General features: G+C 38.7%; 1 long non-coding RNA gene across 1 annotated transcript; it reads right to left on the bottom strand.

The window, feature by feature from the left end:
* Positions 1-2,343: 2,343 nt before the first annotated feature.
* On the bottom strand, positions 2,344-14,673 carry LOC138158481 (uncharacterized). The gene is made up of 4 exons (XR_011167661.1): positions 14,285-14,673; positions 10,383-10,498; positions 3,932-3,954; positions 2,344-3,819 (listed from the first exon to the last, which is right to left on the bottom strand). It is a non-coding gene; the product is annotated as an uncharacterized lncRNA (long non-coding RNA).
* Positions 14,674-17,814: the final 3,141 nt, after the last annotated feature.

The following is a 17,814-nucleotide window of genomic DNA, read 5'->3' as shown; positions in this document are numbered from 1 at the left end:
TGCCTCGTTCCTTTGGAGGCATAATTCCAAATTTGCTTCTCGGACTGGCCATCCAGATATTTTTTCCTCAAATAAACTTCTGTTTAATTACACACCCCTCATTGTTGCATCTCCATCTAGTACCTAGAACTGTGCCTTACCCAGCTTAGGTACTCTGTAACTCTGTGTTGGACAGAACTCAACCAAAATCCAGCGGTTCTGAGGGCAGAGGCCAGAGGGGCTCTCTGTTCCCATTCTAACACCTTTGGCACCTCTGGTACAGAACTGAAGAAAAGTGTAGAATGTTGCTTCACAGGAAGAGGAGTCCATTGGTACCACTGATTTATTTAATTCTGTTCATTTAATCATGAGCAGAATGATCAGTTCAACCTAACCTAGGCACCAGGGAACTGAGTGATCCATGTTGTCATCAGATATGGCAGATACAAAAAAGACCCACAGGCTTGTTGGTCTCTGAGCTCTACTTTTCTTTTGCCTCACAGTTCTCAAATTAAGAACCTGCTATTGTAATACACACATATGTATATATTCATATCTATCTATATCTATCTGTCTGTCTGTCTATCTATCAAACTTCCTGCCTCTATAAATTAGTAGGACCCAGTCTAACCCAAGGGCATCACTCTCTTTGTTGGCTAAGAAGCAAATTTCTCATCTACATTCACCGGGAAGGAGAATAATGTGCTCAGAGAAGTTAATAGCTGGGGGGCACCTAAAAGCCCCTCCTTAAAACTCCTCCTTTGACAGAGGTAGAGAACAAAGGCCCAGAATGATTGCCTGGCATGGACAAAGGCTTTAAAGCTAGTTTTATGGGCCTGGACTAAGACCCAAATGTTTTGACTTCTGTTTAGGAGAGAATAGAAAACTCCATGTATATCCCTACCCATGAACTCATTCCTGTTTTCCAGCTGGAACCCCATGAATTCCACAGCAGTTTTTGATGGGAAACTGGGGAGACCAGGAAGCCAGGCAATCAGGTCAGTTCTCAATGGTCTAAAGACTGTGGAGCTGCCAAAAATGCATTTCCTTTGTTCCTATAATGACAGATGAAAGGAATTAATTTATCTGTGTAAGAAGTGCATACTGATGATAAGACCTGAAATAAACATTGGCCTACAACTGTGAAATGCCCTGAAACTGCTCCTCAGTGACAAATCACTGCAGAGACACTGAACGGCTTCCACATCCGTGACACCAATTGAATTGATTGGTCCAGTTAGAGAGAGACAGGACGGCATGACTTGAGTTCCATTTGCCAAGCTGGCATTTACCAATCTCTGATAATGAAATGGATCTGAGTTAATAAAGGCTAAGTCTTGAAGTGGAAGCTAATAAAGAGAGAAAGTTCACAAGCTGCATGGAAACAAGCTATGGGTTTCCTGGCATGGGGGAAGTGCCCAATGGGAGATCGGCAATGCTGAGGGAGTAGAAAGGGAAGCAGGGTAGCAGAATTCAGTCAAACACCAACAATCTACCTGCCAAAGAAGGCTGGCTCAAAAGAGGGTATTCGGGAAGGGACAAGAAGTGGAAAATGCCCCTTTCCCCATGAACACATGAAGCAGATTATATAGATGTGACATCTCTGGTCCTAGAGATCTCCCCTTAATACAGAGATTGAGCAACCTGATTAGATGGGCAGTGAAAGACTAAGATGGATGTATGCCTCCATCACCGGGCTCCTGAGAGAGAGGGGGACAATTTCCATTTGGCCTAATAAAGATGAGCCAAGCACACTGGACAGAGGTGTTGCCTATTAAGGATAATACATGCATGAACACAAACAATTTTAGGTTTTTTTTTTAATTCTGACCATTTTTTTGATCCTTAATTAGATGTTCTTAGGGGCTAGAGTAGAGATTTTCTGTTTCTTTTCTGCTTTGTGTACTCTTATTAGCTCCCCACTGTTGAGGTCCTAGAAAAGAACTTTGTTAAAAGAGAGAGAAAATGAAACATCTCCCTTAGTAACCCATTCCCATTTCTACAGCTCTAAGATGTCCTGTCCTCTGGCCTCATAAACCAGGCTTGGTCTTAGTTCTATAACAAGCATGACCGAGCTTGACGCCAGGCTGATCCTCAGGGGCCATAGTGGTCAGAACTGTAGCTCATGCCCTGGAAGAGGGTTTCCAGTAGAGCTTCTCTTATCTGCTGGGCACTGCGCTGGGCCCTGGAGGCAGGTACAAAGATTCTCCTAATAACCATAACTATAAACTTTTATGGGAGAGGGACAGAACCCATCATTTCCTTGGAATAGCAAAATTCCTGTCCTAATGCAGGTCAGTACCTTGTCTGTCATTTGTCAGCTCAGATAGCCAGTATCCCAGAGCACTGGAAGGTAAAGTAATTTGCCCAGGGTCATACAGCCCAGAAGTTTCAAAGGTGGGTCTGGAAACCAGGTCTTGAAAGTTGGCATTTTCTTAAGTAGCAGTGTCCCATGACACTGATGAGGAAAGTGAGCCTTCCAGCAGTTGTGGCTTGACCAGGAGCATGCATCTCATACATGCCTGAGGCAGGATTTGAACCTGGCTCTCTGGGCTCAACACCAGTCACTGCCCTAGAGGAGGCCCAGCAGCCTCCTCAGGAGCCCTTCCAGAAGCAGAGGAAGCATCACACAGTGACTCCCTACAGTAGGAATAGCATCTCCTGCTGCCCTCTCTTCTTCATAGAAGCTGTCGTATCTCCCTTCTTGCCCACCGTTGGACAGGAGCCCAGGCAGTTTCTTAGACAAATGTCCATCTAATATTCTCTTGCTGTGTCCCTTTCTCAGTTTCCCTCTTTGTCCTTCCTTCAGGCTGCTCCAGCAGGTCAGTCCTCCCTTCCAATCATCCCTTCAGGAGAGTGGCAATCATGGGAAGGGAGAGGAGTCATCTCAGCCTCTCAGACAATTCTAATAAGCATGACTAGAGGTGACCGGGCTTCATTTTCCAAAACTGAACCAGGACATCCCAAGCTACATTTAGATTTGGTAGAGTGACTTCCTAATTGCCCTGGATTTCAGGGAATAACAGAAGTTGCAGAGCAAAGCCCAAAAGACTAGGAAGAAGGAAATATTTCCTGACTCCAATGATGTCACAAACACTGGAACCTGTTTTTGGTTAAGATGGAAGTAGGAAAGTCATAGAGGATCCCACATATATTCTAGCAATGATTTAAAGAAGAGAACAGATCCAATAATGATCAATAAATCAAAATAGAAATATTTTAAGTGCCTTCAACTAGCCTAGACTTCCTCAAAATAGCTGTATACTAAAGGTACATATCCTTACCGACAAGCCAAAATGAGCTCAGGTGACAGAAGCCAAAAGTATCATTCAGAACAGGGAAGTTTTCTTTCTCTGTCTCTGTGTTTCTCTCTGGTGGGGAGGGAATGGAAGGGAGAAGAAAGACTCCTGAAGCCATATGCAGACCAGAAAGACACTGGTGGGGATAGAAACCCTCAGCAGCACCCTGGAGAAGTACAGTCAATTGCAAAACAACACCCAGGGACATTAAAGCTTGCTACATCTCTGAGCACAGACAAACCATGAAATGTAGAAGCCAGCAGCATAAACCCAGGTGATTAAAGTCAAGATCAAACAGGGTCTGAACACCCAATATAAAATGTAGGAGATGGGAGAGCCTGGCTCTGGCACAAGAATTCAAATCAAGGACTGAAGTCCTGAAAAGATAAGATACCAACAGAAATCAATACCAAACCCTACAGATGCATTGTTGACCCAAGAGAAATCTGAGAGGTGAACCCCAAAGAAGAGAGGAGCTTCATAGCAACTGCAAGCAGAATGTCACATGGGGAAACACTTTGCCCAAGGACTTCAGTTGTACCTGCAAGAAAAAGTGAAAAGAATGAAAAAGGAATTATAAATGAAATAAGAGCTCTGGAGCAAAGAATTGGAAGGGGAATACATGGTTTTGACTTGGGGGTTGAAAATCTTACCTAAGTAACAGGCTCATTGAGACCTAGAAATGATCAAACATAACTCAGTTACTATATGAGAAAAGCAAGAGATATGAGACAAAATCCACTAACTGAAAAAAAAATGTGAATAGCAAAAACAGCCTCTTGAGAAAGAGGTCAAGGAAAAAAATGATTTAAAAATCATTGAATTTTCTGAAACCTATGACCAAACTTCAATTTGGGTGCCATATTTCAAGAAAACATAAAAAGAAAGTTCCACAATTTACTGGAAAAAGAAGATGAAGTGAAAAGAAAAAGACTCCACCAGAAACTTTCTAAAAGAAATCCAGAATAGAAATCAAAGCAACAAATAAAATAAGAAACTAGAAGAAAATTTAAGGTTTGAGAAGCAACAATGAGTATCACGGAAGAATTGATAGCAAATACTATAAAAGGCAGAAAATCTTGGAATACAATATTCCAAAAGACAAAAAGACAAATACTCACTGTAAAATCCTTACCTCGTAAGAATAAGTACAATCATATACAGAAACAAAAAGTTCTTAAATAGAATACTGCTGTCTACAAACATACCCATATCTTCTGTGTCCTCCAAAAACTCTCACTTGATCTCGGCATCCCTATTAACCCTCCTACCATATATCTTCTGTCTTTAGTGACTAGACTATTTGAGAATGCTATCTGCAATGGGTGCTTCCATTTCCTCTTGTCTTAATTTCTTCTTAACCCTTTATAATGTGCCTTCTGATCTGTTTCCACTAAAATTATTCTCTCCAAAGTTGCCAGTGATCTCTTAGTTGTCAGATCCAATGGCCTTTTTTTCTTTTTTTTCCCCTTGAGTGTTTTATTTTTCCAATTACATGTAAAGATAGTTTTCAACATTCATTTTTTAAAATTTTTAGTTCCAATTTTTTTTCATCCCTCCTTTCTCCCCCTCTTCCCCAAGTAATCAAGCACTCTGATGTAGGTTATACATGCATAATCATGTTAAACATTTGCACATTAGTCATGTCATAAAAGAAGAATCAGAACAAAAGGGAAAAACCACAAGGAAGAAAAAACATAAAAACTAAAAAACCAAAAATAGTATGTTTTTATCTGTATTCAGACACCATAGTCCTTTCTCTGGATGTGGTTATCATTTTCCTCTTGGATCACTGTATTGCTGAGAAGAGCTAAGTCTATCATAGTTAATCATCACATAATGCTGCTGTTGCTGTGTACAATGTTCTCTTGGTTCTACTCACTTCACTAAGCATCAGTTCATGTAAGTCTTTCCAGGTTTTTCAGAAATATGTCTGCTCATCATTGCTTATAGAACAATATTATTGTATTACATTCATATACCACAACTTGTTCAGCCATTCCCCAGAGGATGGGCATCCCCTCAATTTCCAATTTTTTGCCACCACAAAAAGAGCTACTATATTTTTATATCTGTGGGTCCTTTTTATTTTTCTATCATCTCTTTGGGATACAAACTTAGTAGTGGTATTGCTCGGTTAAAGGGTATGTACAGTTTTATAGCCATTCAGGCATAGTTTCAAATTGTTCTCCAGAACATTAGGATCAGTTCACAACTCTGCCAACAATGCATTAGTTTTCCAATTTTCCCACATTATCTCTAATATTTATAATTTTCCTTTCCTTTCATATAAGTCAATCTAATAGATGGAAGGTGGTACCTGTTTAATTTGTATTTCCCTAATCAATAGTTATTTAGAATATTTTTTTCATGTGACTATGAATAGCTTTAGTTTCTTCCTCTGAAAACTGCCTGTTCATATCTCTTGACCATTTATCAACTGGGGAATGACTTGTATTCTTATAAATTTAACTCAGTTTTCTATATATTTTACAAATGAGACCTTTATCAGAGACACTGGTAATAAAAATTATTTTCCAGCTTTCTGCTTTCCTTCTAATCTTGGTTGCACTGGCTTTGTTTGTGTCAACTCTTTCTAATTTAGTGTTATCAAAGTTATTCATTTTGAATTTCATGGTGTTCTCTCTCTTGTTTGGTCATACATTTTCCCCCTCTCCATAAATCTGACGGGAAAATTATTCCTTGCTCTCCTACTTGCTTATGGCGTTTTGGTGTCACTCTTCATGTCTAAATCATGTACCCATCTTGACATTACCTTGGTATACGGTGTAGGAAATTTGTCTATGCCCAGTTTCTGCTACACTATTCTCCAGTCTTCCCAGCAGTTTTGGTCAAATAGTTAGTTCTTATTCCAGAAGCTGGAATCATTGGGTTTATCAAACAGTAGATTACTGTAGTCATTACATATTTCATCTTGTGTACCTGCCCTATTCCACTGATTCATCTTTCTATTTCTCAGACAGTCCCAAATAGTTTTGATGATTGCCACTTTAGAATATACTTTTAGATCTGGTACACCCAGGCCACCATCCTTCGAACTTTTTTCATCAATTCCCTTGATATTTTTTACCTTTTTTTTTCTTCCAGATGGATTTTGTTGTTCTTTTTGTAGCTCTTTAAAATATTTTTAGTAGTTTGATTTGTATGGCACTGAATAAGTAAATTAATCTAGGTAGAATTGTAATTTTTATTATATTAACTTGGTCTACTCATGTGCAATTAATATTTTCCCAGTTGTTTAGGACTAACTTTATTTGCGTGAGAAATGTTTTGTCATTGTATTTATATTTTTCCTGAGTTTGTCTTGGCAGGTGGACTCCCAAATTTTTTATATTGTCTACAGTTTTAATGAAATTTCTCTATCTCTTGCTGCTGGACTTTGATGGTAATATATAGAAATGCTGATGATTTATATGGGTTTATTTTATATCCTGCAACTTTGCTAAAGTTGTTAACTGTTTCAAGCAGATTTTTAGTTGATTCCCTAGGATTCTTTAAGTATATCATCATATCTTCTGCAGAGTCATGGTTTTTCTTCCTTCTTGCCTCTTCTAATTCCTTTCATTTCTTTTTCTTCTCTTATTGCTAATGTCAATATTTTTTAGTACAATTTTGAATAATAGTGGTGATAACAGGCATCTTTGTTTCACCCCTGATCTTATTGGAAATGTTTCTAGCTTATCCCCATTACATATAATGCTTGCTGATGATTTTAGATAGATACTGCTTATCATTTTAAGGAAAACTCCATTTATTCCTATGTTATCTAGTGTTTTTAATATGAATTAGTACTGCATTTTGTCAAAAGCTTTTTCTCCGTGTATTGAGATAAACATATTATTTCTGCTTGTTTTGTTACTGATATGGTCAATTATGCTGATAGTTTCCCTAATATTGAACCAGCCTGCATTATTGGTATAATCCCACCTTATCACAGGATATTATCTTCATGATAAATCACTGTAATATTTTTGACAATATTTTATTTAAAACTTTTTCATCAATACTCATTAGGGAAATTGGTCTACAATTAGTCTTTCACTGTTTTGGCTCTTCCTGGTTTGGGTATCTGCACCATATTTGTGTCATAAAAGGAATTTGGTAGGACTCCTTTTCCTATTTTTTCTAAAAGTTTATATACTATTGGAATTACTTATTCATTAAGTGTTTGGTAGAATTCACTTTTAAATCCATCTGGCCTTGGAGAATTTTTTAGGGAGTTCTTTGATGATTTGTTCAATTTCTTTTTTCTAAAATGAAGTAAAGTATTTTATTTCCTCTTCTGTAATATGGACAATTTATATATATATATATATATATATATATGTATATATATTTTTGCAAATATTCATCTATTTCACTTAGATTGTCAGTTTTATTGATGTATAATTGGGCAAAATATCTCCTAATTATTGCTTTAAATTTCATCTTCATTGATGGTGAATTCACTGTTTTCATTTTGGTTACTAATAATTTTTTTTTGTTTTAAAACAAATTTTAAAAAAGGTTTATCTATTTTATTTTTTCTCATAAAACCAGCTTTTAGTTTTATGTATTATTTATTTTATTTTTTTACTTTCAATTTTATTAATCTCTTCTTTGACTTTCAGAATTTCTAATTTGGTATTTGATTGGGAAATTTTAAAATGTTCTTTTTCTAACTTTTTTTTAGCTGCGTGCCCAATTCACTGATCTCTTTCTCTATTTTATTCTTACAAGCAGTAAGAAATATAAAATTTCCCCTAAGAACTGCTTTTGCTGAAAGATACATAAAGAGAAATTCCATTTAAAGTTACTGTAGACATTATAAAATATTTGGGAGTCTACCTGCCAAAACAAACCCAGGGACTATATGATCGCAATTACAAAACACTTTTCACACAAATAACATCAGATCCAAATAATTGGAAAAAAAATCAGTTGCTCATAAGTAGGCCAAGCTAATATAATAAAAATGACAACTACCCAAATTAATTTACTTATTCAGTGCTATACTAATCAAACTACCAAAAATTATTTTTTAGAGCTAGAAAAAATAATATCAAAATTCATCTGGAAACAGAAAAGGTCTGGAATATCAAAGGAATTAATGAAAAGAAATGCTGGGGAAGGTGACCTAGCCATACCAGATCTTAAATTGTATTATAAAACGGCAATCATCAAAACTACTTGGTACTAGCTAAGAAACAGAAGGGTAGATCAGTGGAATAGATGGTACACAAGACACAGTAGTAAATAATTATAACAATCTGAGGTTTGAGAAACAGAAAGACTCCAGCTTCTGGGATAAGAACTCACTGTTTGACAAAAACTGCTGGGAAAACTGGAAAATAATATGGCAGAAACTGGACATAGACCAACATCTGACACCATATGCCAGAATAAAGTCCAAATGGGTACACCATCTAGGTATAAAGGCTGATACTATAGACAAATTAGGGGAGCCAAGGATAGTTTACCTGTCAGATTTATGGAGAATGGAGGAATTTATGACCAAACAAGAGCTGTAGAACATTATGAAATGCAAAATGGATAATTTTGATTACATTAAATTGAAAAGTTATTGCACAAACAAAACCAATGCAACCAAGATTAGGAGGGAAGCAGAAAATTGGGAAAGAATTTTTACAACATGTCTCTGACAAAGGCCTTTTTTCTAAAACATATGGAGAAGAGAACTGCTTCTGCTGCTTCCCATATGTTTTAGTATGTTTTCTCATTATTGTCATTCTATTGCATGAAGTTATTTATTGTTTCTATGATTTGTTGTTTGACCCACTCATTCTTTAAGATTAGATTATTCAGTTTCCAATTAGTTTTTAGCCTATCTTTCCATGGTCTTTTATTACACATAATTTTATGGCATCATGATCTGAAAATCAGGTAATTAATAGTTCTGCTTTTTCTTCATTGGATTGTGAGATTTTTATGTCCCAGTACATGGCCAATATTTGTGTAGTACCATGTACTTCTGAGAAAAATGTTTGTTCCTTTCTATCCCCATTCAATTTTTTCAAGAGATCTATCACATGTAACTTTTCAAAATTTCTATTCACCTCCTTAACTTCTTTTTTATTTTAATTTTGTAGTTAGATTTACCTAGTTCTGAGAGGGGAGAGGGAGGTGTAGTTTTGCCATCTATTTTTTCCTGTAATTCACTTAACTTCTTCTCTAAGAATTTAGATGCTATGCCACTTGGTGCATATATGTTTACTAATGATGCAACTTCATTGTCTATGGCACCTTTTTCAGAAAGATGTGGTTTCCTTCCTTATCTCTTTTAATTAGAACTATTTTTACTTTTGCTTTGTCTGAGATAAGGATTGCTGCTGCTGCTTTTTTTTTATTAACTTCAGCTGAAGCATAATATATTCTGCTCCAGCCTTTTACCTTTACTCTGTTTGTATCTCTCTGCTTCAAATGTTTTTCGTGTAAACAACATATTGTAGGATTCTGGTTTTTAATCCATTCTGCTCTCCACTTCCATTTTATGGGGGAGTTCATCCCATTCACTTTCACAGTTACGATGACTAATTATGTATTTCCCTCCATCCTATTTTTCCCTTGTTTATGTTTTTCTCTCTCCTTTCAGTTTGTTCCTCCTCACAAGAGTTTTGCTTCTGACCACCAACTACCTCAGTCTATCCTGCCTTCTATCACCCTCCCTTTTCCTTTTTCTTCCCCCTTTCCCCCTCCTCTTTCCCTATAGGATAAGATAAATTTCTATATTCATTTGAGGGTTATTTTTTCTTTGAGCCTAATCCAATGAGATCAAGTTTCAAACAATGCTTGTCCCCTCTCTTCTCTCCCTCTGTAATATGTCTTTTGCACCTCTTGTTGTAATTTACCTTATTCTGCCTCTCCCATTCTCTTCTCCCAGTACAATCCTTTTTTAACCCCTTAATTTTTTACATATCATCACATCAAAGCCAACTTGTACCCATACCCTCTGTCTATATATATTCCTTCTAACTGCTCTAACTGCTCTAACAGAGAAACAGTGCTCAAGAGTTACAAGTATCATCTTCCCATGTAGGGAAAACAGTTTAAATCTTATTGAACAACATGTTTTTTCCCGTTTACCTTTTTATGCTTCTCTTGAGTCTTGTATTTGATGATTGAATTTCCTGTTCAGTTCTGGTCTTTTCATCAGGAAAGCTTATTAAGTCCCTTATTTCATTCACTACCCATCTTTTCCCCTGAAAGATAATTTTCTTCTATTAGCTTTTGTACCTCCTTTTCCATTTGTACATACAGATTAATGGAAATATTTTTAAGCAATTGGGGTTAAGGAACTTGCTCAAGGTTACATGGTCAGTTATTTCTGGGTATGGTGCTAAGTATTAGAGCCTGGATTCAATCCCAAGTCATCCCAACTCTGAGGTCGGTGCTCTTACTCACTGAGCCACCTAGCCACCCCTGGTTAATGGAAATATTAATAGAAAATTTAAATGGAAAAAATTTCAAGTATATTAACTGAGCCATAAATGAATGGCCCAAAAGGGGAAATACAAGGACCATACAATTGCTAATGTTAGCAAAGTTATAAAATAAATATACAAAGATAAAAAATGTTGTTTTCCCATTATTAAGTCATATTTGATTCTTCATAACCCTGTGCACCATAGCACACTGTCCATGGGGTTTTATGGCAAAGATACTGGAGTGGTTCACCAGTTCCTTCTCTAACTCATTTAACAGATGAGGAAACTGAGACAGATAGAAGTTAAGTGATTTGACCAGGGTAACACAATTAGTGTCTGAGACCAGATTTGAACTCAGATCTTCCTGACTCCAGGCCAAGGTCTCTGTCCAGTGAAGCACCTAGCTGTCTCCTGATACAAAATATAGATAAACTAAATCCACATGAATCACCATTCTTCCTATATATTGCCACAGGAGGAAGAGCTAGATAATTTCTGTCAGGGTACAGAGTGAGATATACATTTTTGGTCATGGACAATGTGAGGGTTTGTTTCACTTGAGTTTGCTAACTTGCTGAAATAGAGAGTTATTAGTTTTTGTGGGGAGGGAACAGAGTGAAAATTTTTGAGATGGAGAAAAGACTAGTGACAACTATACCATCAACAAGGGGAGAAAGGGAGGAAGACCCATGAAGCCCTTCCAGAAAACACCCAGCCCAGATCAAGAGGAAGGGCAGCTAAGATCAGGAAGAGGTTCAGGCCACAACTGGACAATAAGACCCAGCTGTGAAAACTGCTGCTTGGATCATCCATATAGCTGATGTTTAAGGGAAGCTGTAGATAATGGGATTCATGCTTTCACCTGCAGTTGTTCTTTTCTAGGTGGAAATATTGGTATGTGACGATGTTTGTGAAGGTCAGAGGTACATTCCTTGTTTCTAAAACAATTGAAGAAAGCCTAGGAAGTCTCCCTTTCTGAGAACAAGAAGGATTGTCAGCTCTTTTAAGGCAGGGAGAGAGGGAAGATGACCTTGCAAGGTCTTCTCACAACTTAGAATTTCAAATACCTTTCATTAAAAACTCCCTTCCTCATAGCAAATACTTGTCTGGTCCCAAATCACCAAAAAGTCAACACTTTCTGGCCCCCTTTACTGACTCATTTGCCTCTTTCTTGAATACTTCATAAATGCTCACCTGCATTTAATCTGAAATATTAAATAAATGCATTTGCCAGCCCCAAGCACTCTATTTCCAAATGGATTTAACTTGTCTTTCCCCCCCTCCCCTAATCTAGCAATTCCAGAAGCCCAGCTCTGAAAAAGAAAATCCTTTACTTTATTTTACTATGGGGGGGGGCAGAGTAGCCTCAGTGGAAGGATTTTTCTTTGGGGGAGAGTTTCTTTCACATCCCCATGCTGCCCATTGGGTGAATTCTCTGTAAAATTTTCCCACAGAACTGAATATATTTGAATCAGCTCATTAGATTCCAGACCGGTACTGAGCATAATGAGTCACTCCTAAATTAATATTGTCTGCCCTGAGCTGCTCCTGTCTAAATCACCGTAATCACGGGCAGAGCTCACACCTCTCCAAAGGGCTTCAGCATTCCAAGGCACCCTGCCCCAGTTCGTTAGGTAATGATGTAATTTATGTGCCCTGGGTCAGCAAATGTTTTACTGCTTTAACTTGAAAATTCCCTGACTGGGGCCAGCTAAGCAGGCACTTTGTATGCATTTGACATTTCTTAAGGACCAGGGCAGCGTTGGAAGGGACCATGAAGGCTCCACAATGCATAGGCTGCACTTGGGACCTTAATTATGTCTAATGGCCTTCCCTCCAGCCTCAATTCTTTGTTTCATCCACAAATCAGGTTGAACAAACCTCTCTACTTCTCATAGAGAGCTGAGGACTGAGCATCTGTGCCTCAGCTAGACCCTCCAGCACCAGGTTTTGGATGAGGCGCTTTGGAGATGAACTCGTGCCCCAGCAAACCTCCTCAGGGGCACCTATGAAGCTTTCTTGCTATTCCCACATAATCCTCCTCTGGCAACTCTTGGGGCTTGATGGGGACTCTGGGCTCTTAGTGGATCCAAGTACTAGCAGGTCCTCCCTAGCTGGAAAACCTTCAAGGATGCTTCATCCATGGACAGTGTGCCCACCCACCAAGAGCCAGCACAGCAGAGTACCTCTGAGTTGCCACTGCTTATCATCCAAGCGCTAAGGACTGTCTGAGAAATATCTCTGTCCACAGCCCTTCACAAAGCCTGCCTGCACTGGGTAAGGAACCTCGGGTGCCATCCTGGTGGAGAGAGTCACCAAATTGATGAGAACCCAGATGGCTTGGGGTCCCAAAGTCCCCCTTCACATCTAAGCTACTGCAGGTCCTTGAGGCTCAGAGGAGACTTCCCCAAATCCCAAGAGAGCACAAGTAGATATTCTGTCAACAAGATCCTGTGACTGACTGTCACTGAAACAGGGTTTCATCTCCAGTTTAACTATTCTAGCATAGAGTTTTCCTTTTGGTGACAATTTTATTGAACCAAATATTGTTTTCTGTTTACGGGATGAGTGAAACATCAAAAAAGTGAAAGGTGCCTCCTCATACTCCAAAATCTATGACCAATCACCAGCTGGTCTTAGAGCTGGAAGGGAACTTTGAGATCCCAGCTGAATCCAAGACTGAGCAGTGATTAGTTATTGGCTAGGAAAAGCTGCTGAATTGCCAACTAACGACTTAGGGAAGGAAGGAAGGAAGGAAGGAAGGAAGGAAGGAAGGAAGGAAGGAAGGAAGGAAGGAAGGAAGGAAGGAAGGAAGGAAGGAAGGAAGGAAGGAAGGAAGGAAAATTTATAAATATACTAAACATTTCCTATATGTAAAACATTCTGCTAATTGGAAGGAATACAAATGGAAAAAAAATACACAAATGACCTTGACCCCAAGTAGCTCACACTCTAGGGGAGAGAAGACACAAAATGAGCTGAGCTCTGGGGAAGATGAGGAGTCCCAGGAGTCCTAAGGGAGCAGTGGTGGAACACATGGCCCAAACAGGTCATATGACAGTGCCCAGGGTCCTATAGAGCATAGAGCTGGAGAGATGAGAAAGCCTAGAAAATACACATCCAGACAACATCCAACAGGCTAAATTGATTGGAAGAGAGAGTTATCTGAGAGGTCAGGAAAAAGGATCTATTATTGAGAGATTGCTTATCTGTGCCCACTTGGGTTGGGGTTCTGTGCTAACCAGGTATGTGGTTTGGACCAGGTTCAACCCTGGAGGAGCCTGCCTCTAAGAAGAGTGGCAGAGGCTCCTGCTTCCCACCCTCTATGTCTTGTGCAACCCCAAACTTAGTGCCACAGGAAAATTGATTAAAGCTTAGGTTATGACTTGAACCTTCCCAAAGAAAGAAGTAAAAACACCCTCAATGTTCACTAAGAATTATTCATGGGAGAGGTAATTTATTCCTACACACAAAAGGAATGCTAAACACAGAACTCTCATAAGCACTCATTTAATAATAAAACAGAAAATAAGATTTAATAACTTTCTTAAAATGACTTACAGGCTTCTGAGAGACTGGCATTTAATCTTCACCAGAATATAATGCCGTTTACATTTTACATTTCACTGCAACTTGGTACTGTTCTTCCAACTCTTCTGATAATATGCCAAGCTTACACCAGACCTCTTCTTCTTGGTGGTCATTATCTCCAATGAAGAAGCTTCTCCTACCAAGAGAAGTTCAAACCTAATAAAACCCAAGGTTTCTTGACCTTTCAAAGTCAGAAGGTTATTTCCAAACCTGGACATTACCATCATAGGAGTTTATGTGCCTAGGATGAAGAAAGAATTAATACAGAAGAGACAATTGCAGACCCTGGCTCAGGCTTGCCTAGGCAGGGCATGTGCATTGAATTCCATGACCACACAGATGTCATGTCAATCATTTTTTCCCCTACACTACTTTCAGAACATAGCTCGAAATAAACCTCTCATGCTTTGCAACCAGAGAGGATCAGAGTGGCCAAAGATACATTGATCTCTTTACAGCCAATGAATCATTAGCTCCTCTGATTCAGCAACCAATTAGGAGACTCTTAATTAACTCACAGAACAAGTCCTTCAGTGATAAGTCATACAAATCTCCCACATAATAAACTGGAATAAAGAGGTAAACTTGTTACAATAGGTTGGAGGTTAAGGGTTTTCAAAGCCAAAGAGAGCAGGCTGCATTTTCTCCTAGTGGAAATATGCATCTACAGAAGCCTCTTGAGCAGGGCATTGATATATGGTCATAACTGAGCATGAACCATATCAATTTAATAGCTATATTGAAGATGTATAATGGAGGTAAGAGACTGGATACAGAGAGACCAGTGAGGAGGCTAATGAAATATTCCAGGTGAGAGGTGATGAGGGCCTGGATGAACATGGTAGTCATGAGAGCAAAGAGAAGGGGCCAGATATGAGAGAGGTTTGGGAGGCAGACTTTCTATGAATTGACTCTAGTTGTAGAGTGAAGGAAAAGGGATGTAGGAATACTAAGAATGAGCTTGTAGGTCATCTATCAACTTTTAAAAACTGATGTTGCTCTACATGTGAGACATTTGCCCAAATACAGTTAGCTTTAGTCCTGTAGCAAACAGGCAATAGCGGTAATGACATTCTGACTCTAAATGAAGCCTGCGAATACATAAAGAAGTTTCAGCCAAAGTTCTTCCTGAAGAGGAAAATAAAGGAATTGGCATGATGTGTGTTACTGTGTCAGAAGACAAGCCCAGGCCCCATTTGGGGTATCTGTCTAATGAGAGAAGAAGACAAGGAGGTCTCTAAGACCACGCTCCTTCACATCTGAGATCCAATCATTTCACCCTGAAGTCTTCAAAATGAACGAAGTGAAAAGACCACCATGCTGGGAATGGCAGCTTATCACACAGGTTGAGAAAGTTGTAAATAACTCCAGGTGACACTCCCAACCAACTCAACGTTTACATTGCTGGTCAGTGATTCCAATGGGAAGGCAGTCAGAGGAGATAACAGGACAAAGCAAGAGGTAAAATATGGCTCAAGATTAAGAAACAAAGGAAGTCAAAGACCTACTGACAACTCAGGAGGCTTCTCATGAGTACTTCCATCCAGAAAAGCATTAAGAAATATTAAACATGGAAAGCAGCAAATAACATCCTAAAATTTATTTTACTATATCTGAAATGAAAAGAGACAGCTACCTAATCATAACCATAGCTAGCATTTACACAACCTTTTACAACTGGCAAAGTGCTTTATAAATATTAACTCTTCGTATCCCCATAAAGACCTGAAAGATAGATACCATTATCATCCTCATTTTATAGAAAAGGAAACTGAGACCATCAAAGGTCAAGTGACTTACCCAGGGTCACACAGCTGGTAAATGTCAGAAGGCAGATTTGAACCTTAGTTTAACTGACTTCAGGACCAGTGCTCCATCCACTGAGGGAAGGGGAAGGGAAGAGAAACATTTATATAGTGCCTATTATGTTCTAGGCTTTGTGCCAAACACTTTTTATAAATATTATGTCATTTGATCCTCACAGCCCTATGAAGGAGATACTATTATTATTTCCATTTTAGAGATAAGGAAAGTAAAATAAGCAGAAGTTAAATGACTTGACCAGGATCACAGAGCTAAAAACGTCTGAGTTCAGGTTTGAATTTGGGTGCTCCTGACTTTAAGCTCAGTGCTCTATCCACTGAACCCAGTCAGCTCTTGTTAACAATATGTGAGTCATTTCTTAGTTATTGGGGATGTTCATTACACCTACTAGTTAGAGAAAATAGGAAGGAGGGTTATAGATGATGAGACACTTGAAACAAATGCAATAGCTTCTGAATGACCTATTTAAATATTCTATTGATGCCAAATATAGGAAATGGATAAAGGAACAGACACTGATAATGTTCAGAACTACCTCCTAAAGAAGTTTAACCTTTGCAATCAATATTTTTTTAGGTGCTGACTATATGCCAGGTACTGTACTAAGTACAGAGGATACAAAAAGAGGCAGAAAGTCTCTGTCCTCAGAGAACTCATGATTTAATCTAATAATCACAATAGCAAGAAAACCCAAAGAGTTCAGAGACTGCCTTTACCTAGGAATGGTCAATTGAATTTATTCAATCGATGACTGGATGAACCTCCTGGGCCATGTAGCCCAACCTATACCAGTACAAGAGTCTCTTCTATAACATCACTGACCATCTTGCATTTAAAGACCTTTGAAGACAGGAAGGAAACACCATCCTTCTACTTTGAGATATCTCTGATTGTTAGTAAATCAGTCTTTATATCAGCTCTAAATCTCCTTGAAGCTTCTACCTCTTTACCCTAGTTTTGCTCCATGAACCTGTGTAGCACAGATCTAATCTCTACTTCACATGACAACCCTTCAAACAGTGACAGCCATTATGCCCACTTATAGCTTCTCTTCTCCAATACAACCATCCCTGGTTCCTTCAGCAGGTATTCATTTAGCATAGTTAAGGTCCCTCACCATCCTGGTCTCTCTGGTCTTGACATATTCAGTCTGCCAATTTTCCCCTCTAAGATCCATCGCCCATAACTGAAAGCAGGTGTGCAACATATAGCAGGACAAGGATCTCTTTGCCAAGAAGAGAGACACAGCAGCCAATGCTATCAGCAGGTTAAAAATAAAGTCATTTACAAAACGCTACAGGAGGTGTTGGTGGAAAATTAGGAGGAGTGCTGCCTCAAAAAACACCAAAGAGCGCTGGAAGCCAAGGCAAACCTTCAGAGGGGCCGACAGGAGGCCCAACGATGCCAGATCATCCCCAGAGCATTTAGGGATGAAGCTGCACATAATGGAGCAAGCAGAACAACAAGAAAAGATATGGGCAAGAATATCTACTGATATTTCTATAAAACGTTATTTTCTGTATTGGTGAAAGTAAAACCACCGCTCTTGGTTGATAACACTTTAGCTCCAGACATTCTCTAGAAGGAAGTGTGTGTGTGTGTGTGTGTGTGTGTGTGTGTGTGTGTGTGTGTGAGAGAGAGAGAGAGAGAGAGAGAGAGACAGACAGACAGACAGA

The sequence above is a fragment of the Petaurus breviceps genome, unplaced genomic scaffold (assembly GCF_028583685.1).
Source record: "Petaurus breviceps papuanus isolate PSGF00001 unplaced genomic scaffold, PetGlider_PUasm1.0 174, whole genome shotgun sequence".
Lineage (NCBI taxonomy): Eukaryota > Metazoa > Chordata > Mammalia > Diprotodontia > Petauridae > Petaurus > Petaurus breviceps.
The sequence above is the reverse complement of the archived record's forward strand: the minus strand, read 5'-3'. Positions and strand labels throughout refer to the sequence as shown.